Here is a 26,351-nt window from a genome sequence, read left to right on the forward strand (position 1 = left end):
CAAACCTATCAGAGTTAACTTTCATTTTATCTTCTCCAAATATCTACTGCTATTGTAAAATTGGACAGATCCCTTTCAATAACATTATATAGGAATTATCTCCCATTTGGACATCCCTGCAGATAACTTATAGTTTTGATATTATAAAGCTTAATGCTGGAAAAAAAATTCTTTTTGGTCATAAACTATTTATGTGCATATTTTCCATTTTCAATTTCATATTATGCCTTAGCTCAAGATAAAAGGACTTTATTTTGTACCCTTTAATGTTAAAGAATAATTGGTTAGAGACAATTCTAGCTTTGTCTGGAGAAAAACACTATATGTCTAATTCAAGCCCATAGTTTCACAAATGTGGTGCAAGTTTTGAATAAATTTTTACCAGGAAAGTACTTTAAAAACATATTTAGTGCTCACTTGGCAGCACATATTCTAAAATGGAAACCACACAAAGAAGATTGGCATGGCCCCAATGAAAGGGTGACACACAAATCTGTGTAACATTCATATTTTTGTATGACTGTTGAAAGTGAAAACTATAACATATCTGATAGCATTTTTAATATATTTAGATTCAATAATATGACCACTGTAGCATAAAGGGTAAAGGGCAAGGAATTTATACAGTTGTAAGGTTTATATACTTTACTTGATATAGTAAACTCTAAGTAGCCTGAGAAAACCTAGGTATGTGTATTGTAATCCCTAAAGAAAGAGCTATATGAGTTATAAAACAAAAATATAGCAAAAACACCAACAGATAAGCTAAAACGGAACGACAAGAAATATTCAAATGATCTAAAAGGCAGAAAAGAGGAAGAGAATAGAAAACTGATAATAAAATGGTACATCTAAATATAACCATATTAATATTTAAGCTAAATATAAATGGCCTAAACACATAAATTAAAAGCTGAAGATTGTTGGATTGGATAAAAAAGCAACAAGAAGACCCAACTATATGCTGTTACAGAATTCACTTCAAACACAATGTTATTGACAAATTAAAAGTAAAAGGATGGGAAAGCCCCTGCCATGCAAACAGTAATCAAAAGAAAGCTAGCCTCTAGATTAATATAATTATTAATAATATATAAACATATTAATGTAAGTCTATTAGACAAAATAGACTTCAGAAAAAGGAAATTATCAGGAATAGAGACATTACATAATAATAATAATAATAAAAGAGCCAGCTCACCAAGAAAATATAACAACCTTAAATGCGTATATACTTAATAACAGAGCTTCAATATTGATGAAACAATAGCTGATGGAACTGAAAGGAGAAAGAGAAATACAGAATTATAGTTAGAGACTTCAATTCTCCTCTCTTAATAATTTATAGCACAAGTAGACAAAAAATCCATAAGAATATAGAATATAGAAGACCTAAACAACACTATCAATAACCTTGACCTTGTAAACATTTCTGGAATATACCACCCAAACAACAACATAATATACATTATTTTCAGGTATATATGGAACATTCACCAAAACAGATCACATTCTGGGTCACAGAACAAACTTCATTACATTTAAGATAATGAAATTATACAAAGTATGTTCTCTGACCATAATGGAATCAATTAGATTAATATCCAGAAAGATATCCAAAACACTTCCAGTTATTTGGAAATTAAGCAACACACTTTAAGAAATTCATTGATCAACAAGGAAGTCTCAAGGATTATTAAAAAATATTTTGAATTTAATTCAAATGAACATACAACATATCAAAATTTGTGAGATGCAGCTAAAGCAGTACTTAGTAGAAAATTTATACATAAAACACTTATTTTAGAAAATAATAAAGTTCTTAAATCTATAATCTAAGCTTCCACCTTATGAAACTAGAAAAAAGAATAGCCAGCTAAAACCAAAGCAAAGCAAAAATAATAAAATAATAAATATAAAAACAGAAATTAATGAAATTGAAGAAAAATTAAAAAATAGAGAAAATCAATAATACTAGAGGCTGGTTTTTATAAAAGATCAATAAAGTTGATAAATTTCTCACTAGATTTACCAAAAAACTAGAGAGAGAAGATACATTATCAATGTTAGATATGAAAGATGGGATATCAACTATGAACTTCACAGATACAAAAGGATAAGGGAGTACTACAAGCAACTCTCTGAACATAAATTAGACCATTTAGATAAAATGGATAAAAGACACAGACCAACAAAATTCACTCAATGAAAAGTAGATAACCTGAATAGTCCTATATTTATTAAACATATTAAATTCATAGTTGAAAGCCCTCCAAGAAAAGAAAACTACAGCCCCAGATACCTTCATTAATGAATTTTACTAAACATTTTAGAAAGAATAACACCAATTCCATACAATCTCTTCCAGTAATGAGAAGAGGAGGAAGCAAAGGACTTGTATCCAGGATTTGTAAAGAATTTTTACAACTCAAAAAAAAAAAAAAAAAACCCCAGCTAAAAAAATAGGCAAAATATCTGAGCAGACACTTTACCCTAGAAGACTTAACAATGGCAAACACATGAAAATATGCTCAACATTTTTCAGTAGGGCAAGGCAAATTAAGAGATACCACAATATACCTATTAGAATGGTTAAAATGTGCATTCATGATAACCCCATGTGTGAGCAAGAATGCAGAGCAACTGGAACTCTCATACATTGATGGTAGGAATGCAAAATTGTGCAGTCATTCTGGACAGCAGTTTGGCATTTTCATATAAAGTCATATGTACACTTACTATATGGCCCACTTACCATCTTCTGGGTATTATCCAAGAGAAATGAAAACTTATGTTTACATAAAACCTTGGTACATAAATTTTTTTTACAAAAGTATTATTCATAATTGCCCCAAACTGAAAGCATCCCCAAATGTTCCTCAATGGGTAAATGAATAAAAAAAAGTGATAACATTTATGCAACGGTATATCACTTAGCGATAAAAAGGAATGAACTATTAATTGGTGCACAACACAGGTAAATCTCAAATGCCCCATACTAAGTGAAAAAGAAAAGCAGTCTCAAAAGGTTACTTACTGTATGGTTTCATTTACATGTCATTCTGGAAAATAAAAAAATTACAGGGATGGAGAGAAGATCAGTGGCTGCCAGGGACTAGGATAGAGGAGGGTTTGATTACAAAGGGGCAGCTTTCAGCTGATAGAACTACTTTGCATCCTGTTTGTGTCATTGGTTACACGCATTTCTTTATGTGTTAAAATATACAGAACTACACATTTTCTGTATGCAAATTTAAAAAATGATCAAAATGCTTAAATAATTTCCAAAAAGGTAAAGCCATCAGGTTCTATTGCCATACCCACTTCCCACACAGTCTTTGCTTCAAATCTGTAACATCAGACCTCATCTTACCATTAATTTCAGAAATGTAAAATAGATTTCTATTTTATGAGATGCAGTGCTTCTAATTAAGCTGATCAATAAAATAAAACAAACTTTCATTGAAATAACAAACAAAACAAAATAAACATATTTAGACCGTGTGTTTGTGTGTGTGTTATGAAATGACATGTACTGTAAAATAATGATGACGCTTATGGGGAGATTTTTCAGAAAATGCTTGCCCTACCCACTACTGGAGTGCAATCACATTATTAGTCACAAGTTCCAGCTTTTGTTTACCTAGGAGTATTCAGTTGAGCCCACTCACTATACCCAGAGTAGCAGCTATTTCCACGGGAATTAAACAACGTATATTCTCTGCAGGAGATCTCCCAGACAATCTCAAGGACTTGAGGTTTAAGCAGGAAGATTTTGATGACAGCTTCAGAAAGACATTAGGTCTTTGTGGGAGGACCAAGTGGGTGTAGATGAAGGGAGGTGAGTCCTAGAGGGATCACACCTTCATGAGGTCACAGATTGGGCTATGAGGGGGATTGAGGTGAGTTGCTAGTTCTATTTCTTTATAACCTAAGGTGTCCTTGGGTATGGCTAACATGATCAATGATCTTGGCTCTCACTGCAGTCTGTCTATTGGTACTTAGCAAAGGCAGAGGCCTGGGAGTGAGCTGGACTGAAGTCAAGAGTCCTTGTCAACAACCATCACTCATCCTACTGATTCACTCATTACTCATTCCTTCAACCAGTGTTTTGGGGGTGTCTACTATGTGCCAGACACTGCTCATACTCATTTTAGAACTCCCTGAGAACATACAGTGTGCATAACACCTTCTGATGATGAGCAGTCTTAGTTCCTGTATTATTCCTTCTGGGATTAAGTTACGGCTTTTCAACTGGAGTGGAAGCTTCTTAAGGACAGGAATCCAATTTTGTGTTTCTTTTGCAAGACCCACAGGATATAATGGTCTCTTGCTATATACTTACAAACAGGCTAATATGCCCTGTATAGTGCACATGCTCAATAAATAATTGTTGATGGAATCAATCAATGAATGAATTACCAGCACTTCCATTTGCAGTCTCCTTCATCTGGGATTTTGACCTTCCACCAGTGAAATGGACATTACAGTGTGGAGTTTTTATAAAGATTCTAATTTGAACTGAAACATATGAAAGAGTTACATCATAATAATAATAGTTAACGTTTGCTTAGAGCTCACCATGTGTTGGGAGCTCTGAAGTCCTTATTAGCTCACTTCATTTCTATAATAACCCTATGAGGTAGTGTTATTCATCCCATTTCACAAATAAAGAAGCAAAAACTTAAAAAGGGTAAGTAATGTATCCAAGGTCATGTGGATAGTTATAAACAACAGAGCTGGGACTCCCTCCATTGCTAAAGCCCATGTTATTAACCACAGGATGTGGTTGGAGGAGGTTGGGATGCTACTAGAAAGTTAGAAATTGTTACTGAATTGGTGGGATAAGTAAATGACTAGTCTTGGATAAGAAATGGCTAGGGTTAGGGATTCTGGAGTTCCCCTTTACTCTGCTTAAACTAAGACACATCCACAGATGAAATGAAAAAGGAAACATAGGGCCCAAGAGATGGCACACAAAAATTAAAAAATACCCAGCCCTAGGAAATGGAAGTTATGGGAGCCAAAGGGCAGGAGAAAAGTGATCTGAGGTCATCTTCTGTTGCATCACCATGCATTTTTGGCAGGATTTACTGCTCTGGTGATTGTCCTCACTTAATGGCCAAGCTTCTACTTTAGCTCTGGCAAGATCACCTTAAAAATACAACTATTACACAAATACTTTTTAAAAACCTTGGACAGAGTCTAAGATAAATACATGCAACAAAATTCCAAAAAAAAAAATCCACCCACAACGGTCACCTAGTATTACTCTGACCTACACATCTGATTTTCTTTTGGTGAACAGCCCATCTTGCTAATTGACCAGTAATGGTCTTTAATAACTCAAAAAAGGGAATAGCATTAAAGAGAGAAAGGGTTGGGGGAAAAGCAAGGTGAGGGTCATGGGGAATAGGAAGCCAGCAGTTACATTGGTGGGAGTAGAATGTGGAATATTTTGAGGGAATTGAGCAAACACCCATGATCACACAAATTAAAGTTCTGAAAATACAAATAAACAGTTGTTATAATCTTAGACAACTAGATTCCATTTGCCTTGAGTTACCCAGTTTCCTTGGGGATCTACCTTCCTCCATTCACAGTACCTCAGGTTGAAGTAAAGCCTTAAGGATGGTCAGGTGACTCATGTTGGCCAGTCAGAGCACTGCAATCTCTAGACACAGTGATTGGTTCAAAATGGGCACATGATCAACTGGGATCCAGTGAGATTCAATTCTAGGACTTTTTCTCAGAAATTTAGAAGACCATTTTTACTTCTGCTGGACTTATAAACAGACTAGGGTATGATCCTAGAGCTCTTTGAACTATCCTACCACCACTAAGACAGAACCTGTCTGAGAGTAAAGCCAACAGAGAGAAAACAAGAGCCAAGATATATAGAGAGGAAGCCCAAGTTCTGACTTGGCTGTCTTAGTGCCTGAAACTTGATACCACTAGATTTTCCTATCCTAATGGTTAGTAAAATTCTTTTTTGGCTCAGACAATCTTGAATTGAGTTTTCTAATGTTTGCAACTGGATATTTATTTATACTTAAATCAGTTAGAATCTGTATAGAGGGCTGTAGGCAAGAGGTGGTCTATATGATAGAAAAAAAGACCTCATGACTATTAGAAGGTGGACATGAGGCATCAACACAGTGATGCACTTTAAGAGTGAGGCCAATCCTGAGGTGAATAAAAAGTATTAAAGTTCCAAATCCTCATAAACACACAAGTCTCCTAAGCTAAGATACAAAAGTAAAAATATGTTCAGGAATTGACAGAATTCCAGAGAAAGGCTATATGTGTAGATTTAAGGTGATCATACATGGTACAGAATAAAAGTTAAAAAATAATAAACAATGTCTCCATTAATTGATTTTTTTCAAAAGAGAATGTCTTATAGTATAATAAAAAGAGCACTAGACTGAGATCCAGAAATTCTGAATTCAAGACTTTCTAGCCCTCTAATCTGGTTGTTCAATCTCTCGGAGCCTCAGTTCCTTTATCTGTAAGACAAAGATAAATATACTTTCCCTGAAATTTGTGTAGTTTGATTAATATTATTTACAAATATGTATAATGCACCCAACACAGTGACTGACCCATAAACAAAGAACAAAATAGTTATTTTTCCCCAAATGTGTATAAGGGAGTCACTGAGCAAAGAATTTCAGAGGCAACATCTCACTTAATCCCTCACTGCAGACTTCAGTATGCGGGAGCTACTATTGTTACCTCATTTTGCAGATGAAGGAGCTGATATATACAAATTAGTGAGTGAGCTAGAAAGCGCTAGAGCTGGGGATTTGAATCCCAGGTTGTTAGAGTCCCAAGTATCTGCTTATAATGACCTCAATAAAAAAGCACTAGCTAGTATGATTTTATTACCAATGTGTTTAAGTGAATAGTAAACCAAAGAAATAAAAATGGTAAAGGCCCAGCCTGGAAATGAAGGCTGAAGATCAGCTGCTGAATCATTCAAAAAAAGAAATGCTCCCAGGTAAAGAAAGGAATGCTGGATGGCCTTTAACATGGTTTGGCTCTGTGTCCCCACCCAAATCTCATGTTGAATTGTAATCACCAGGTGTCAGGGGAGAGACCTGGTGGGAGGTGATTGGATCATGAGGACGGATCTCCCCTTTGCTGTTCTCATGATAGTGAGTTCCCATGAGGTCCGATGGTTTAAAAGTCTGTGGCACTTCCCCCTTTGTTCTCTCTCACTCCTCCCACCAAGTAAGACATGCCTTGCTTTCCCTCTGCCTTCTGCCATGATTGTAAGTTTCCTGAGGCCTCCCAGACGTGGAATGGTGAGTCAATTAAACCTCTTTTCCTTATAAATTACCCAGTCTCAGGTATCTCTTTATAGCAGTAAGAAAACGGACTGATATAGCCTTCATCTTTATTTCACTGTTTCTCCCTGGCATGGCATGAGCTCTTTGGGCAACATAAGAAATTATTTCCTGAAAGACATAAAATACTATTGAGAAAATTACAAGTGCTTTTTTGGAGATGAACAGCATTGGTCTAGCCTGAATTATTATTATTTTTTTTAAGAAGAATCTATCCTAAAGGTGGGGGAAGCCAAGTCCCCCTGTAGAATTCTAGGAACATGTCTGTATTTAAGCTTTTTTCTCTTTCCATATACATCCTTGTATATGCATCGCTCTCCAATTTAGAATCTCAAAGAACTAGAATAAAACATTTTCTGGTCATAGTGAGGCAGACACAGAGAAAATTCATTTCTGTAGCACTATAATAAGTACTTCTCTTTAATCTATATTCAGGGAGGTAGCTTTGATTCTGTTTTTGTCGTATACTTTACTCAACTGTGCAATCTTTTATGATCTGCAAGGAAGATTACTCCTACCCCCATAAAACTTGGTTGACAGAAAATCAGAGAGCATTATTTTAATTGCTTCAATTTCCTTCTTCCAAGGAGAAGGCAGAAAGTTCTTCAAATATCTCAATTTCATTAAATTCAACAAACACTTCCTGGGCAGCTGTTCTGTACCAGATGTTGTACTCAATGCTGGGGATAAATTTATGAGTAAGACCCGGCCTTGCTCACAAGGAAATCATAGTGCTCAAAATGCATGTGGGGTGCTCCCACCCCTCACCCTATTTCCAGCTAAGTAGACACAATTTGCTTTTAGGAAAATACAATTGAAATAAAGCTAACAGTATTGAGAAAAGATGCTCCTTGTCTAAGTTTAAATAACCAGAAGATGAGATAACCAGAAGATGAGATAGCACCAACTGCCTCACAAATGAGATGGCAATTGCCATAATTATCATTTTCACACGAATTTATCTACTGACCACCTATTTATATCTCAGGTGCTCTGAGAGACATTGAATATACCTTAGGGAATAAAACAGTTGTGAACATCCTGTGCCTGGTGGGTCTTGCAATCCATTGTGGGAGACAGAACAAACACATAAGCAAACAAATAGATGTACAATATTAAATTATGATCAAAGCTAACAAAGAAATCTGGGTAGAGAATCACAGTGAAGGGGGTGAGGAAGCCTCCCAACCAGAGGTCCACTGGGAAGGCCTCTCTGAAGTGATGACATTTAAGCCCAGACCTGAAAGACCAAAAGGAGCTGTTCATCTGAAGACTGAAGGGAAGAGAGACGGGAACAGCATGTATGATGTCCCTTAGTTGGGACAAAGCATTTTATGCTGGAGGAGCTGAAGTTCAAGCTTGAATTCCCCCGTTATATCCCTATGGGGTCTACATTGTGGGATCACATTCTCACCTTTTCCTATGTAATTATATTATTCAACCTTTGTAGTTTCAATACATCTTTGGAGAAAATCTGCCCAGAAGTTTTCATTCAGTGAAAGAGTTCCAGCATAACCAATAATGATGGCTCCACTGAATATATGTTGAGTTTGCAGAAACTCACTTAGAAGAAACAATTTTTGTATTTCTCTGTAATTATTCATAATTTCTTCAATTAGATGCACTTTGCAAAAGTTTGCAATGCGCTCCTGTGTATAAAAGATAAACATTATTCTAAGACACCCTTGCAATATAAATTTTTTATCTCAAAATTCCTCACACTTGGTTTTGCTCATTGGCTGCAACTACAGAAGGCCAGGACTTGTGGAGGATGGGAGAAACCTCTCCCAAAGGCTGATATTTTAGCTAAGTGGTTTTATGCTTCTTTAAAAAAATTGCATTGAAGTTCACTCCAGTACATTGAAATTAATTCTTTTTTACCTTGCTCTTTTGTCACCTCATAAACGGAATCATTGTTATTTTTTCTCTCTGATAAAATTAAGTCCCAGGATGAATAAAGCAGAATATAGACTCAGTCGTTTATCCCCCATTAACACAGCGCAAAGTCACTGCATCAATGGACACAAGACTTAATGCCCTTCATGAAGCCTCCCAACATTAAGGTGAAAAGAGTCAAACTGCTGACCTAAGCTCTGCCTTACTCATAGTCACTGCAGGTTAAGCTTTGAGCACTCTGTCAAATTCCCTCAGCCCATCTCTTTCTGCCTTAGCTTCATTGGACAGTTCCGTGTAAGCTTGACACAGACTGGCAACATCCCAGCTCAAGCACTGTGCTCTTTCAACTCCATATCTCAAAACTTCTTATAGCAAAAGGAACCTCCAGCTGACAGAGGCTGGAGCAGGCATGTAGGGCACGGACTCAAACTATGTCATTTGGGCATTAAAGAGAAGGGTGACTACTAAGGTTCAGAGAAATTGGGTTGTAATAGCTGTATGGCCTTGGGCAAGTCACTTCTCCAAATCATAGTTTCCTTATCTATAAATAGAGCTACTAATACTTAATTGGAATTATTGTCCTCAGCATTAAATGGCACCTGATTCAAAATAAGTGCCTGACACATTAAAAAGTTTTACCCATATCATCTTACTTCATATCCAAATAATTCAGTAAGATAACTAGGATAGGTGATATTGCCATCATCTTGGGGAAAAAGGACATCGGGAAGTTTAAGTGACATGTCTCAAGTTTCAAAGTATCAATGGCAAAACCAGGCCAGGAACTCAGGCTTCCTGCCTCCGTATAGCCACTATTTTATATTGTCTTTCTTAGAAGATAGCAGAAATTTCCAACCACTGAATAATATTAGAGGAAGAAAAAAGAAGCTAAAAGAGCAGAAACTATTTTTCTTTCAGTGAATAGCTTTTTGACTAAATAACAAGGTGAGTCATTTGTTTCAGGGTGTATTGTTTAAACAAATGTATTGTTTAATGACTACCTGGCTATTGTCTGATGCCTCAATGCCTTTTAAACACATAACTCTGCCTGAACTTCCCTATCACTGCCTCCATCTCTACTATTGTTTTGGTTTGTTTGCCTCTGGATATTCAATCTTGCAGAATAGTGTCTGAAAATCTAATAGAGACTCACATCAAACCTGCCCACAGTCTGCATCTCCTCTGGGCTCTCACTTTGGTCATTTGGGCTGAGTAATTAATGATTTGTACAATTGCTCAACTTACTCTAAAGGACAATAGTTTGACAGAGACACTGAGCAGACCCAGTGCTGTGTTGCAGCCAGAGTTGGTGGTTTTCTTTTTTCTTTTCTTTTTTTTTTTTTTTAGATGGATTCTTGCTCTGTCACCAGGCTGGAGTGCAGTGGTGCGATCTCGGCTCACTGCAACCTCTGCCTCTTGGGTTCAAGTGATTCTCCTGCCTCAGCCTCCTGAGTAGCTGGGACTACAGGTGCGTGCCACCACACCCAGCTAATTTTTTTGTATTTTTAGTAGAGACGGGGTTTCACCATGTTGGCCAGGATGGTCTCAATCTCTTCACCTTGTGATCTGCCCGCCTTGCCTCCCAAAGTGCTGGGATTACAGGCGTGAGCAAGCATGCCCAGCCCAGAGTTGGTTTTTAATGACTCCTCCCCACCCAAAGAGCCTCCCCTGCACCTTACTTGGGCTCAAATGCTCAAATCCCACCTTGCTAGGAAGCCTTCTCTTAATGATTTTTCAAACTCAGGATCGCTCCTATTGTTTCATTTGACAACTATTTATTATTTGGCAGTTTATTTATTTTACCCTTTTTGCTTAATCTCAAATTGTGTTTTATTATTAGTTTTCCTTTCATTCTTGTCTTGTCTCCCCACCTAGACTGCAATGTCTTTGAGAATAGGACCACACCTTACATTCTTTATATTTCTTCACAGTGTGTATACATAGTGCTGGAAATGTGCTCAGTACTTGTGGAATAATGAATAGCTATTGAGTGAATTCAGTGGCATTTTATAATATCAAATGTTTTGCTGGTAGATTCCTAAGGGTTCGTAGTTTCCATACTTTACATGTTTTGTAGTATGAGAATTGTGATAGTTTGTTTCGAAAATAATAAGGGAAGTCTTGTTCTTAAGAAACACTGCCCAGCTGGGCGCGGTGGCTCTCGCCTGTAATCCCAGCACTTTGGGAGGCCAAGGTGGGCGGATCACGAGGTCAGGAGATAGAGACCATCCTGGCTAACATGGTGAAACCCCGTCTCTACTAAAAATACAAAAAAATTAGCTGAGCATGGTGGTGGGTGCCTGTAGTCCCAGCTACTCGGGAGTCTGAGGCAGGAGAATGGAGCGAACCCGGAAGGCGGAGCTTGCAGTGAGCCGAGATCGCGCCACTGCACTCCAGCCTGGGCGACAGAGCGAGACTCCATCTTAAAGAAAAAAAAAAAAAAAAGAATCGCTGCCCTCCAAATTCTCTATCTCCTTACTTAAAAATTTAAAATAAGATAATTAAAGTCTCCATAGTATAGTTTATAAAAGTTGAAACACTAATTTTGAGATTCTTCCAGAAGAACAAGCAAGAAAAAAAATACCTTCCCCCATTTTTTTCATCCTTAGTTTAACAACCCATATTCAACCAAAGGTGTTCATATTTTTCATACAGATGCCATGTGTCATTTCTTTTGCTTCCATCATGCATATCCAAGGACCTTCATCATAAGGACATCATAAGAAGGACATCACCGTCATTCTGGCCGGTGAATGATTATTCATTTTTCCCCCTTTACTTAAAACATGCTAAAGAGTTATTTTGTATATGTGCGTCCAAACCTTGATGTGGTTCCAAAATCAAAATTACAATCTTTTGTCACAATTTATCCACTGAATGGCATGCTCAGTCAGCTTGAAGGAGCAGATTGCTTCAGTTGTATTGTTGGGTGGAAAGGGCTGAGAGACGGGGCCAATAGGCTGTGCTCAGTAATAAATTAATGGAAGAACAAAGGAATGAATAAATAAATAAGTGAATGGACCACCTAAAGAATGGCACCAATGTCAGAGAGCTTCCTTGGTTTGCTGAACCAAGTTACCTTGAAACTCGATACATGTCACTTAAACTTCCTGATTTCCTTTTGCCCCAAGATGATGGCAATATCACCTGTCCTAATTATCTTACAGAATTATTTGGGTATGAAGTAAGATAATATGAGTAAAATTTTTTGATGTGTTGGGCACCCTATTTTGAATCAGGTGTCATTTAATGCTGAAGACAATAATTCCAATTAAGTATCAGTAGCACTATTCATTGATGAGGAAACCATGAATCGGAGAGTTAAATGATTTGCCCAAGGATGACATTCATTCCTTACCTATCTTGGGTATGCACCAGGGAAGTGGTAATTGCTGGCTAACTGAAGGTACAAGGGGGCTGAATAACTAGAGAATGACAGGAAGGATTCGTATTTGGTTACAGGTAGGGATTCACCAAAAGACATTTTGCTGTGAGGGCAGAAGATGATACAATTATATTGAGAAGATTAGGCAAGTGACAATGAGCCTCAGGGAAAGAGGATGAGACCTGGGCCTTCAGATAGAGCCTGGGATTGGCCTCAGTGGGACTTTTTGTATTCATAGGACTCACCGATACTGGTTTATTATCTGGTAGAGCTCATTGGCCCAGTCCCTCTGGTAGCTATTCTTCAGTATTAGATATACTAATTCTCAAGAAGGGACCCAGGAGCTCACTTGATCCTATGCCTTCATTTTTCCCTCCCTTTACTTTCATAGATGAAAAACAAATGAAGCACAGATAGATGTTTTGTCCAGTCAGTTAGTAGACTGCATGGCTCAATAATATTTGTTGTATAAATGAATGGATGTTGAACTCTAACTACAAAATCTAGGCTTCAGTCTGAATGGCCCTGCCTTTCAGAGAGATGCTTCCCACCCAGGTGGGTCCTCATGCCCCACGATCCCATTAGTTGTGCTCTGTTCTTGGGAGAAAGGGGACAACCAAGGCCTATATTAGGTTAACTTCCCAGAGGCCCTCCTTCTTGGATGATTTTCCAGCTTACGCCATTCTTCACTGTTACTCTGCTAAAGTCAACATGTAAGAGCCTTGAACAATGGAAATGAGAGTGAAAAAGAAAAGGAGAGAGCTTAAAGAAATGGAAGTTTACTGGCATAAAAACCCCACTTCATGTCACAGTTTTAGAAAAATTCAGTCAGTTCTAGCGGGCTCAGCCAGACTTAATCTACATTAATGAAAACGCACGTGTCTGGAGATTCTCTCTAGCACTCTCTTTCCCAGATTGGTTCATCTGGGGACATGCCTTTCCGAAACATTATGGCTTTCAGAAGATTTCCTAGTTTATACTAATTTAGATATTGTTTTCACGTAACAGAGAAAATTGCTACAGCATCTGAACTATTTATCTTCCTAGATGTTGTAGTTATAGCAAAAGCAGATGAGTTGGGAAAAGATAAATTCACTAAAATTACTTGTATCCTGATACTAAGGTGATGAATAACTTATGATGATGTAACAGCTATGTACTATGGAGATAAGAATATCATTAAATGCATACATAAGAATTTAGCTCACAATAAGAAACTTATTTTAAAAGGATACAGTCTTATTGGAATAAAAGAATACTATGTATAAATGAAGAATTATAACTCGTTCATGCATTGAAAGCCAAATATTCTGAAGAAAACAAAACTCTCTGTTCTTACAATAATAATTAAAACCTCCATAATATATTCTATAAAATCTGAAACACTGATTTTAAGATTATTCCAGAATAACAAGAGGCAAAATATACTAAATTTATTTTTTCTAAAGGGATTGGTATTTACCTTCTGGATTTTAAAATATGTGACAATTACCAAAACATCATGATATTCAGTTAAAAGCAGGAAAAAGATGGGGGGAGACAATAGATATTTCCAAAGTAAATTTAGATCATAATAAGAACTTACTACATTAAAAAAACCAGATATACAAAGGCAAGAAGAGATCACTATTTAATACAGAGGACAATCAGGTCATGGTGCAGAGACAGCATTAGATTCATTCCTCATATTATATATTATAATAAATTTTGGTCAAAGCAAAATAAACATAAGCATAAAATAAACATAAAAAGAAAACCAGAATAAAATAAGCATATTATTTTCAATTAAAGAAGAAAAAACATTTCTGATTTGCTAAGATATAATTAGAAATAAAACAGATATGTTGGAATAAAAAACAAAAGGGATTGTAAGGAAGTTAAAAAAGTGTAAGTTATAAATGTTAAAGAGGAAGCTCTACTCTTAAGAAATGAACAGAGAATTCATCTAATTATTTAAGGTCAATATTCAGCTTTTCTTCAAAATGAGATCATAGGAAATAAATGGAGGGCATACACATAAGGAAATGCAGACAATAAATCAGCACATGGAAAAATGTTCAGTCTCAATAGCAACTAAAGAGATGTAAACAAAAAACCTTTAAAACAACACAGCATATCAGTTAAGTAACTGTAAACCCTGGCAATTCAGACAATGAGGTTTGGAAACAGACAGACGTAGATATGGATCCTGCCTTGCCACTTTTTAGCTGTGTCTTTGATTCAGGGTCCCAACCTCTTAGCATCCATTTTCTAATCAGTAGCATACACTTATTATACTTAAAGGATTAGTGTGAGGATAAAATGATTAATGTAAGTAAACCATTCAGTACAGTATCTGGCACATATTGAATGTTTCCGTTAATGGTAGGCAGCAATAGTGGTGGTGGAAGATAATGATGATGGTACTAGTGCTGGTAATGGTGGTGGTGAAAATGATGGTGACGGTAGCATGTGACGACAATGTTGTTTATTGGTGGCGTTGTTGAACGCAACACTATTGGTAGTATTTGATTTGTTGCTCGTAGTGTTAATAATGGTGATAATAGCTGATCATGGTGATGGCATTGGTGGAGGTGATGGAGATGATGGTGGATGAGGCTTGGTGGTGGTACAGATAGTAGTACAGGTGGTGGTAATGGTAGCGGAACATAGTAATAGTGGTGGTGGTGAAAGTAGTGGTGCTGGCATTGTTGGTAGTGGGCTTGATGATGGTGATGGTGGTAAATGATGATGGTGATGTGGTAGAAGTTGCATTGATAAAGGTGATGATGCTGATGGTGGGGTGGTGGTGGTGTTCGTGAAGTTGATGATGGTGGCTGTGGATGACGATGTTGTTGGTAGTGATGTTGATGTTGATGGTAGCTGATGATAGTAATGGTGTTGGTGTTTCTTGTGTTGATGAAGGAGATGGTGATGGTAGTGGTTGTGGTGCTGGGGGCAATGGTGATAGTACTGTGGGTTTTTTTTAAAAAGCTGAAATTATAAATAGCAGTTGTGGCAGTTGTAATGGATAAATCAGAAAAACGGAATACTACAAATACAATGTTATTGGTCTTGCAATTTGTTAGTCTTTCTAGAAAGCAATCTACCAAAAGATATGATATGTTGTACACTTTGACACAGAAGTTAAGCTCTTGGGAACATACATAAAAAATATCCCCCAAATTAAAAATGGTCTGTAAATAGTATAGCAGTGTTATTTATAACTGGGAACAATACAAAAGCCTCAGCAATAGGGAAATAACTAAGGAAATTTTGATACATCAAGATGGTGGAATAATACTATGTAGCTATTGAAAGTGAAATATGAGGAAATATGCATATGAAAAACTATGTTAGAATACACAAAGCTATGTGTTCAGAGAGTGTGCATTTGTGTGCTTTTACCAAATAACAGAAGAAAATATAATTGCAGGTGCATAGAGTTTAATAAAGGTTTCATATTAATTAAGCTTTTTCTTTATATTTCCAAAATAAGTTTAACTGCTATACCTTGCATTGCATGCAAGAAAAACCAACACCATTACTATCATTATGCTTTTGTAAATAATTAATAGTCTCATTAACTCATGCAGGGTCGTGGTTGAATTGCAAACTATACCTCAGTCCAAATAACTGGCTTCTAACTAACTAATATTGAGACAGGCCACCTCCCCACTCCTTTCCTTAGAGTCTGTTTACAGCCTACCTTTTATTGCTCATCCCAGTTCTTCGTTCCTCACTTTATCCTCACAATGCTTAGGAAGAAGTTTCAAAAGAAAACAGGGTTTTTTTGGTTGTTGTTTCAAAACCAAAAAATTAGAGTTCAGAAAAAGCCCAGTGGTATCAATTTAATTACATGTCTGCTCATTTGAATGTGAGTTAGGTTTGTGGTTGTATACCTAAAGCCCCTAGTATTGATAAGTTTTGAATTTTAGAGCAGTTACCTAACTTCTCTATGCTTACATTTCATCAACTGTAAAATGGGAGTAACAATAGCAACTAACTTGTTGGGTGGTTGCAAAGATTAAATGAGGGGCTCCAGGTAAGATATGGCAGAGTGCCTGACACAGAGTTAATGTTTATTATTATTTGTTAATAATAAGTTAATGTTTATAATGTTTTGTACTGAGTCTTGTCCCTGCCATCACTATTATGTCTACTCCACCAAAAAGCACTAGAAGCTCTCAATTAGAAACAAAGGCACTGGACTACCAGTTTCATTATTTATATAACGGGAATATTAGACCACGTGATTTTTGACTTGCTGTGACTCTGTTTTCTAGGAGAGAATAATGTTCTCTTTTATTGATTTTTGTCTCATGTCAGGAAGGAGAATAATAAACCCAAAACCAAACTAAAATGGACTTTCAAAACCACTCTTTTTTAAAATTAAAATATTGAATTAATAAAATGCTCGTTTGCCTTGCTTAAATATTCTGAACAGTTTCTTAACTATTTCAGTGAAAGCATTAAAAAGGTTGTATTTCTGCATTCAATAACAAACTTATCTTTGAAATAGAAAATGGCTTATGAAGTTGAACTTAAATTTTTTTTTCAATAATTTCCCCAAGTTCTGTAGGTTTTATTGTTTTTGTTTTGGGTAGTTTTTTCTTTTTTCAAAATAAATTATTTAAATTCTCTTCAAGATAGAAACAACACTGAATGGCCCACCTAGGAGGCGGGGCAGGAAGGCCTTGGGAGGCACCCAGGCCACTCGGGGTGTTTAGCCAGGTGTCCTTCATACTCCAGCACGTCACACATCCTCAGTACAGTCATGCCTCTGAAAAACCCTAGAGGGTGCTGTTTTCCTGTTTGTTTTCATCCTTGCCTTGCCCTCTCAATGAGACAATGAAAAGAACAAAAAAGGAGGGAAGTAGACACATCAGCAACAGAACACAGACTATGTGTTTAAACAAAACATGGACTACGTGTACCCGAGCCCAAGATGACATGGAGTATCGAGTCTCGGTTCCTGTTTGCCAGGTGAGGATGCAGAACCTCAGAGAGATGGGGCACTTAGTCAGGGTCACCCTGCTAACCATTGGCAATAGAGACAAAGCTAGAGTTCAGACCTCAGACACCCAGACCTTCTGTGCTCTACTACATGCCTCCCTCAACAGGTAAAACACAACGTCCACCAAGTGGGAGGGCCAAGACACTTGCTTCTGGGTGCACATTCTCTCTTGCTTACGTGATTTTTCTTCCAAGGAGCAAGGTTGCTGACTGAAAAACAGATATATATTTCAGAAGTGTATAATTTGCAGGGATTTTTATCTTCTGACTCTACATAGCCCACCCGTAAATCACTCCTAATGACTTTGCGTCATTAGCACCAACAGAGTCAGTTGCAGTTACTAGATGCAACAGTGATGATGAGACTATTAACGGTGCTGATAATGGTGTACAGTTATTGAGCACACTCTGTGTACCATGTACTGTGCTAGGTACTTTGTATACATTGGTTCATTTACTCTTTGCTATAGCCTTATAAAGCATGTACTACCTTTTCTTATTTTATAGATGAGAAAAGTGAGGATTAGAAGTTTTAAGAAGCTGGCCTATAATTACACAGAAGGGAACTAGATTGTGAAACCAGGTTAATGTCTTCATTTGCTTATCCACCATGTTCTCAAATACCTGCAAAGTATAGGAAAAATGATAGGGCTGGTGGTGAGACAGAGAAAGGCTGGAGGTGGTGGAAGTATAACAGTTCAACTTATTTTGGAACTTTTGTGATGCCAAATCAAATAAGGCAAACTCCTGATGTACTAGGTTCACTTTTTATATTGAGGTGGAGAAAGTGTTTCAAAGTCAGAGGGTAATTGTAGCAGTTAGAAGAAGCTAAGTTTAGGAGCCACTTCGGAGTACAGTTCAGGCAACACACACACACAAAATCTGAACTGTAGAGATGGGAAGAAAGGAATATCCCTTCACTTGTGTTTCATTTACTTCCTGAGGGCAGCTCACGCACTGTGCTATGTCTCCATTCACCAGTGTGAAAAATGAGGAGGCAGGTGGTGCACTACACTGACGTATGGCAAGGAGTTCTCTGTATCTAACTTGCAGAGGGCAGCAGAGTTTATCATTGCATTCTTAAAAGGAGGGACAGCCCACCCTTTGGTTCACAGATTCATCGGATGCCAGTCAGCCTGCTGTGTGCAATGTCCTCTGCTGTGTGTTGTGGGGTAGGCGAAGTTGGATAAGATGCATTGCCTGCTTCCATATGCTTGTGGGAGAAAAGAAACAACTACAATGCTGGGAGCAAAATAGTGTCTGGTATCTACCTGCGGAGCTGCCCAAGTTCAAAAGCAGCCATTAGCACAGTAGTCACCCATGAGGGTCTCTGTGGTAGTCACCTGTGAATGCTTCAAAGGTTCTTTCCTTGGAAGATGCCATCTGTTGTGGCTTGAAGTTTTATAAAGGGTTCCTTGCTCCAGTTGAGGCTTTTTGACTAATAAAAAAGGAAAATACCTTGATAAAAATAACCACCTCAAATCATATTTATTCCCTGGAATGACTGCACTTGGCGGGCTCTTTTCCAGGAGCAATGCCCAAAGAGGGGAGAACAAGGAAGGGAAAAACAGGAAGTAGTGGAGGGAAATGGTGGCTTTGGAAAGAGATTTTACCTGTATCATCACTTGGTTTAAGACCAGGCCTGTCCAGAAATTTACATAAATTTGGAAATTTTGCACTGTGGATTTGAGTTCTTTGCTTTCAGTATTGTTACAAACCTTCAGGGCAAAGGTAAAATGGAAATGGAGATTTGATGATCTTTTGCTTCACATCTGGAGAGCAGACCTGCTTGTCAGTGGCAGGAATGTAGGTTTCTTGGGGTGAGCCCGCATGAAAATGCTTCCGGGAACTTAATTCTCTAACTAAACAGTCATCTATTTTTCTATATGATTTGGGGGCCATAGAGTGACTGAAGATGTAAAAGAATGCATATTCAGCTACTTGTAGGATTATAACACAATTAATGAAAGTTACAATCTAAACTATATCCTATTGAAGACAAAGAAAGTGAAAGAACAGTAGCTCAAATTCAAAATGTATCTTGATCAATCACCTGACAATGAGAATCAAATTCACAACTCTCTCATAAGTCATCAGAGGTTAAGGGAGATTCATCTCCTGTGTTTGAGGACTTCATTCTTGCACACTCAGCTCCTCCAGAACCAGCTGGCATCTAGCATGCTTGCCATAAATAAATCATTCTTAGCCTGCCGACCTGGAGCAGTGAGTGGGCCGCAGCCCCACTCCACATCCAATCTCCTCTGAGAGTAAAATGCCCTGTTGCATTTTTAATACCACCCTAAGACTCTGTGTCAAGTTTCCACAAAGTTTGCCAGAGGAATTAGCTTCCTCTTTTTAATAGGCAGTTCCAAGAGGTCAGAAGATAATCAAATTTGAAAACAATTACATTGTTTTTTAAATCACTTGATCCAACATACTGCATCTTGCATTTTCAGAAAAGATTGGCTTCTATAATATTACCACCTGGTACAACATATTGAAATATACTTTATTTAGCACAATAATCACCGAGTTATTATTATTTTTCTTGCTTCCTTTCCTTCCTTCCTCTTGCAATGTGGGAACTGCCTGCCCAGGGGAATATGACTCACCCTGGATTGACTCAGAGTGTATATGACTTCATGAAACACTCACAGAGTGAGGGCAGAGAGTCACTGGCCCATTCTCCATGATGCTGGTTGCCAAGAAACCATTGTCCTTCTAGGAAACAAGATGCTCTACCTGTCAAAACTCGCAATTTTGGGGTTGTTCCTGAAAGTTTACTTAGTGTCTGTGTATCTATGGCTCCCTGTTTGATCAAACAAGACACGTGAATAAGAAAGCAGTAAGCCAGAGAGGAACTTATTTAATCATTATTCAAATTCAAGATAATTTTATCTTTAAACAACTATGTCTATTTTTTAAATTTAGTAAATTATTACAAATTATAAATATTTTTTATTTTTTATATCTTATAAAATTCAAATTATGCCATATTACTAATTGGTATTTACCGAAATACAGCTATCTTCCACATCTTATTCTCTTCTATGAAATAGTATTCATGCAATTTTGAACATGTTCCAGCCATTGGAAGCACTGGCTAAGGAATACACAATGAACATAATCATTTGGTATTATTATTTTTCAAATACAAGTTTTGACAATCACCTTACCTGTGTAAAGGCAGGTGCAATCACTTTGGGGCATGGGATTGGGGAGCTGGGGCTGAGGAGAGGGTGCCAGAATTATTCCATAGTTACCCAAACCGTCTTCTCCACTAGGACTTTGATGAAACATTAGTTTGGATTGAAAGTACAGAAACAAAGTGGACTCGATTCCAGGGATGAATCTTGCCTCACTTACCCCTGCGTAACACTTCTTTTAACTGATGTGTAACTTTTCCTCTTAGGGCTTTAGTTCCCTCCACTATCTAATGAGGACAATCTCTAAGGTTCCTTTCTCCTCCTCTGATAGCCTCTGCTGCCATTTTATCTGCCTCACTTAAAGACCTTCCTAGTCACAGTAAAATCAACAGCAAAACAAGCTCATCAATTCCACCTCAATGGAAACGAAAGAAACGAAATGAAGTGTCAATACCATTTCCCAAAACCAACCAGTGATTGTTGACTAACAGTGCAAAGAGAGTGGGAAATGGTCAAAAGTCTCTTTAATGTCAGACCACCTGGTACTGCCTTTTCTGAGATTAGACATTTTACTTAGAGAAGCCTGTATGGTCAGTTCAGTGTGGTCACTTAAGAGACCCCATCACTCATGTGAAACTTGTTTTTTACTTTCAGATGGGTGTATACCATGATGATTTTGATAAAGCCCACTTGAAACCGTGTCCATTTCTGTTTAGAGTAGTTTTAGCACTCTATTAATAACAGTCATCTCCTTAAATAGAAGCCTGTGTCAGCAAAGTCTAACTACACAGGAGGTGTTTGTTCCTAACAGACATGCACAGAGGCCAGCAGAGATGGCCAGTCCTCACTGCATGCCTGGAGGAAGTGTGGTGCCCGAGATGGCTCAACCATCATTGATTTGACAATTTAATAATCATGATGGTGGAAAAAATCTGTGTCCATTTATCTGGTTAGTATAGGAAGAAGCTTGGAATACTCTGACCTAACCCAAAGATGATTTACTGTCACAATCATAAAACTCAAAGTCCAAGACCCCTCACTAGCACTGTTCCCTTCCCATGCCCAGAAAGGGACTTACTGTAGTGTTCCCATGATAACTTGTTTTTGCAAAATTTGCAAGCATAAGATATTTGAGCTGTAACTGGTTAAGACCAATGCCTCTTTTCATTACAACTTTCCCCCTGTTATACTTCCGCTAGCCTCAGATGGTATTAGAGTTGCCATGAGCATCTTGGGTACTTCACTAAGTGGGAAGTTAAATTAGGCACATATTTAGTTTGGGTTTAGTGAGATATATTTGTGTGGTCCTAAGTTATTTCTGGTAATAGTTACATTATTGTTAACCATCATGGTGAAGAACTGGCCTTCAGTAATACTCTTGACGCCCATTGTGCTGACTTCACCCAGGTCATCACCCAAAGATGGTCATGTCACAATATAAATGTATCCTATGGCATCAGCACCAGAAATATGCAGGATATGAAGATCGAGATTTGAAATATATAGAGCTAGAAGCTAGTCTGTGGGAAGTTCTCCCAGTTATCAGATATGTAAAACTGTAAACAGAGGATCTAGTTTTCACCGATGCCTAGTTGAAAGAGAAATTCTCTCTTGTCGGGAATATACACAATAATGCAACATATACAATAACAAATGCACCATATATTTTTCAGTGGGAAGTACCCAAAGTAGACTTTTATGTATTTGCATACAAACCTGTAGTACTTCTATAAACAGTTGCAGTTTTACATCCCAACTATTAGTACCAAAAATCAATGTTGATTGATCATCCTAGTGGAAGAATTGTGTTATCTGTCTTCTCTCCCGCAAATCAGGATATTACAAAATCATTGGCAAATGAAGAGGCATTCAAAGTGTATGTTTCAAAAAAATTAGAGAAAAAACAGTATTGTAGATATATGTTATCCACATAATAAAATATTAAGTTACTTTTTGGGATTTTTTGATATCTGTGGTATATAATAGTTTTCTAAAAGTTTGCAAATTTGTTTTCATTCCTTTTCATATTCTAAATAAATATTCACTTCCATATCTACCTTTTCTTTTTTTTTTAGACAAAGTCTCACTCTGTCCCCTAGGATGGAGTGCAGTGATGCAATCTTGGCTCACTGCAACCTCTACCTCCCCGGTTCAAGTGATTCTCATGCCCCAGCCTCCTGAGTAGCTGGGATTACAGGTGCATGCCACCACGCCCAGCTAATTTTTGTATTTTTACTAGACACAGGATTTTACCATGTTGGCCAAGTTGGTCTCAAACTCCTGACCTCAAGTAATCCACCCACCTTGGCCTCCCAAAGTGCTGGGATTACAGGCATGAGCCACTGCTCCTGGCCCCATATTATATTTTATAGTTGGAATTTCATTTTTCTTTCTGAAGGAGGGCTCCTTGAAAGCATAAGCTTCAGGTTCACAAATTCTAGGGCTGCGTCTGCTCCTAACCCAGTGTTAGCATGGGAAGATTTTCAGGCTTGACTCTTTTCCATCCTCCCCATTTCAAACACTCTCTCTGCTTGCTCTTTGGCCTCATACACAATAGGCATCTTTCTTCCCAGTCTCTTTGACAGTGGTAAATGGCCTCCTTTTCTCAAAACTCACCTTGGCTGCTGCATGCATGCTTTGCTCCACCCAGCAGTCACCCCACCTCCCACCTCCTGATCAACCCCAGCTCCATTACTAGTCCAGCTCCTGAAACCTCAGCCCTGATCAGAGCCCCGGCCTTCCTCCTTGCCTGGGAGGGAGTTGAGGCTGGCAATGGACACAATTCAATATAGGTTAAGCAATGAGAAGTTGGCAATACCATCAGGTGCCACTTGTCTCCTGGGGGAAGAATGGGGACCAAGAGCCTGCAGTGTCATGTCAGTCAGGCACATGCTGTGGCTTAGCATCAGAATGCGTGGTTCAGACCGTGGCCACAGTAGGGAAAATGGACTCTTCATAGTTGCCAAGCAATGCTAAAGGTCAGACAAAATCTAATTTGAGAATTCAAATTTGAGAATTTAAAAACCAGAGTGGTCAGAGGCAAGGGAGGAAAACAAAGGAGCTTGCTGTTCAAAAGCACTTTCTCCAGGCCTCCTGTTTGAATATCCCCTGCAACTCCTAGGGTAAGGCAGATTTGGGAAAGATAGGGGACTGATTACACTAATGCTGTTTTGCTTTGCAAATGAAGGTTGAGAAGAGCAGTTTAGGGGCTGCTCCACAGGAAAACGTTTAGGGAGTAATCCTAGACTATCTCTTTCATAATCATCTTTGGGATTCTTTCCCTATCCTGGGAAGATGAATAGATTTCATCCTTTAAATAATATTTTTAACCTACCTCCAAGCATAACATCTCCCAGGAAGTTGTGAAAACAACGAGAACTTGTGATAAAGTTACAAATGCTCAAAAACATCCCTGTGATTAAGTTTTACCCATGCTTCTACAAGAAATTAATCCGTCTCCCTATCTCCCTTCTCCCCTTCCTCTCTTTTCTTTTTTCATTTCTAGCAGATAGGAATAGTTGACTGATATGGGAGACAATGAAAGTACCCAACCTTTGAATTATCTTCAAAGGGGAATTTAAATGCCCTCAGTATTAAGCAGAGTATCACACAGTTAAAAATACAGGCTTTGGAGACCAACAGACCCAGGTATGAGTCTCCATTTCAATATCGCCTTCAGATCCAGGCAAGAGCAGTCAACCTGGCTGTGGGAATAGGCAGAACTAACATAAACAAGCAACAAAACATTGGGTTGGGTAAATTAACTCGGGGCAAAAACAGATATGTCATATAGACTAAAATTTTCACTTCTGTGTCATCAGCTTTTGACAGGCCATGTAAATAGCCTCAGGCAGAAAGCTCAAGATATAGCAATTCCAATGTTTGGTAAGTTATAGTTAACTATTTCCAAAATGGGAAATGCTGAGTTAAACAAGATTCAAGGTTTTTTTTGACTGATGTCTCTGCTCCTTCTATAAGCTAATGTGTACTGTGAATCTGCAAGAGGAGAAGTAGGGGATGTTTCTCAAGTTTCTTTAGCCATTTGTTTTGTGTGGAGTATCTCAAGGAATGTGTGCTCTGTGGGATATATGTTCAGAAATAAGCTCTGGCCTTGGGAGGTCCCATCACACCAATTGCCCATATATATCCTCAGCAGCAAACCATTTTAAAGCCCAATGAATATCACTGGGCTGTTTATTCACTCGTCCATTGATCCTTCTCCATGTTCCTCTGTGTCCCTGTAAGTGCCTGGACCACATCCCTATGCAGAGCAACCAAAGTTAATCTGTCCAGTTGAAAGTAACTGTACCTGCAGCTGTGGACAGATTCCTGCACGTAGTACACCCAGTCTCTGACGCTGTTGATGCCCTGCACTCTGGTTCTGCTTATTTGGTTAAACTGAATTTTCTAACATAAATAAAAAGGGGAGGCTTTTATAAGGGTCTTTTAAGAAATGAAAACCAACACAATATACCATTTGTCCAAGCACAAAGTAAACTTGGCATCCTGAGATGTTCAACCACATCATTTCATTATTATTCCTACTAATGGGAGACAGTGCCTGCTAGTTGCCAAGTTTGAATCATCCCATCTTAGGGCAGAGTTACTAACAGATGCCAAACCAATTTGCTGCTCTATAAACTTTAGAAATTAAAACACTAAAAGATGCACTGGCCTTCCAAACATAGGGATGTTATTTGAATACTAAATAAAAGTTGTTGCCAGGGAAATGGGTGTTTTGTCTTCTTTGCCACAAAAGAATCATGGGCTCTGAGACACTTTTGAGACGGCTTAGGTGGTAGCAAATACTTTTCAGGTAGAATGGACTCTACTGGTCCCCTTTTTTTCTTGGAGATTTTAAGGTCAAGAAACTACCCTTGAGATTTATGCTAGGTTCTTCAACTTGTATTTGAGGTATAAAGTGTGTGTGTACGTGTGTGTGTGTGTGTGTGTGTGTGTGTGTGTGTGTGCGTGCGCGCGCATTCCTCCCTAAGGAATCTTTGAGGTGAAAGGACAGAATTTCTCAAACTTCTAGCCTCAAGAAATCCTCCTGCCTCAGCCTCCAGACTAGCTGGGACTATGGGCATGAGCCACCATGTGTGAGTCAAAATTTCTGAAAATAGAGAATACCAACAACAAAAAGATTTTTCTGTCTGCCTTAGTCATCAACAGTGGCCCCCATCTCTGAACACTTAGAACATAACTGAACAACCCAGTCTTAAATTATCAGCCCTCCTCTACTGTTTGCTGTCACCCTTTCCTCTCTTGCACTTGTAAGCTCCTTCAGGATAGAAATTGAGGCTCCCAGTTGTGTACGCCCTGGCCCTTGGGGCAGTGGTACGCCACTCTCCATAAACATTTGTTGAGTTGAGTTATGTTGGCCAGGAACTTGGAGACCTGCTTGCTAGCACAATTATCTCAGTGTGATGGGGGGCAAATTACTTAACCTCTCTGGGCCAGTTTCTATGCATCTAAAACAAGCAAGTTGGTTCAAATGACATCTAAGGTCCTTTCCAGATAAAGATCGCTGAGTCTCTTGTTTCTCTAGCTCAAGTCTTCACTTGCAAAGTGAGTATA

At 38.1% G+C, this 26,351-nt stretch overlaps 1 protein-coding gene and 1 non-coding gene across 11 annotated transcripts in view; one reads left to right on the forward strand and one right to left on the reverse strand.

The window, feature by feature from the left end:
• CLIC5 (chloride intracellular channel 5) overlaps positions 1–26,351 on the reverse strand; it is a 225,341-nt gene that overhangs the window by 119,805 nt on the left and 79,185 nt on the right. The window contains exon 1 of one of the 10 annotated variants that reach the window (XM_058432394.1): positions 1,202–1,222. The exons of the other annotated variants lie outside the window; for them this stretch is intronic. The gene's annotated coding sequence lies outside the window, so the exon portion shown is untranslated. Of the gene's footprint in view, positions 1–1,201; positions 1,223–26,351 lie in introns of those variants that run through there. 10 annotated transcript variants of the gene reach the window in all.
• Positions 410–515, forward strand: LOC116460586 (U6 spliceosomal RNA). Its single transcript, XR_004245873.1, has one exon. It is a non-coding gene; the product is annotated as a U6 spliceosomal RNA (small nuclear RNA).

This window comes from Hylobates moloch, unplaced genomic scaffold, assembly GCF_009828535.3.
Source record: "Hylobates moloch isolate HMO894 unplaced genomic scaffold, HMol_V3 SCAFFOLD_20, whole genome shotgun sequence".
Classification (NCBI taxonomy): Eukaryota; Metazoa; Chordata; class Mammalia; order Primates; family Hylobatidae; genus Hylobates; species Hylobates moloch.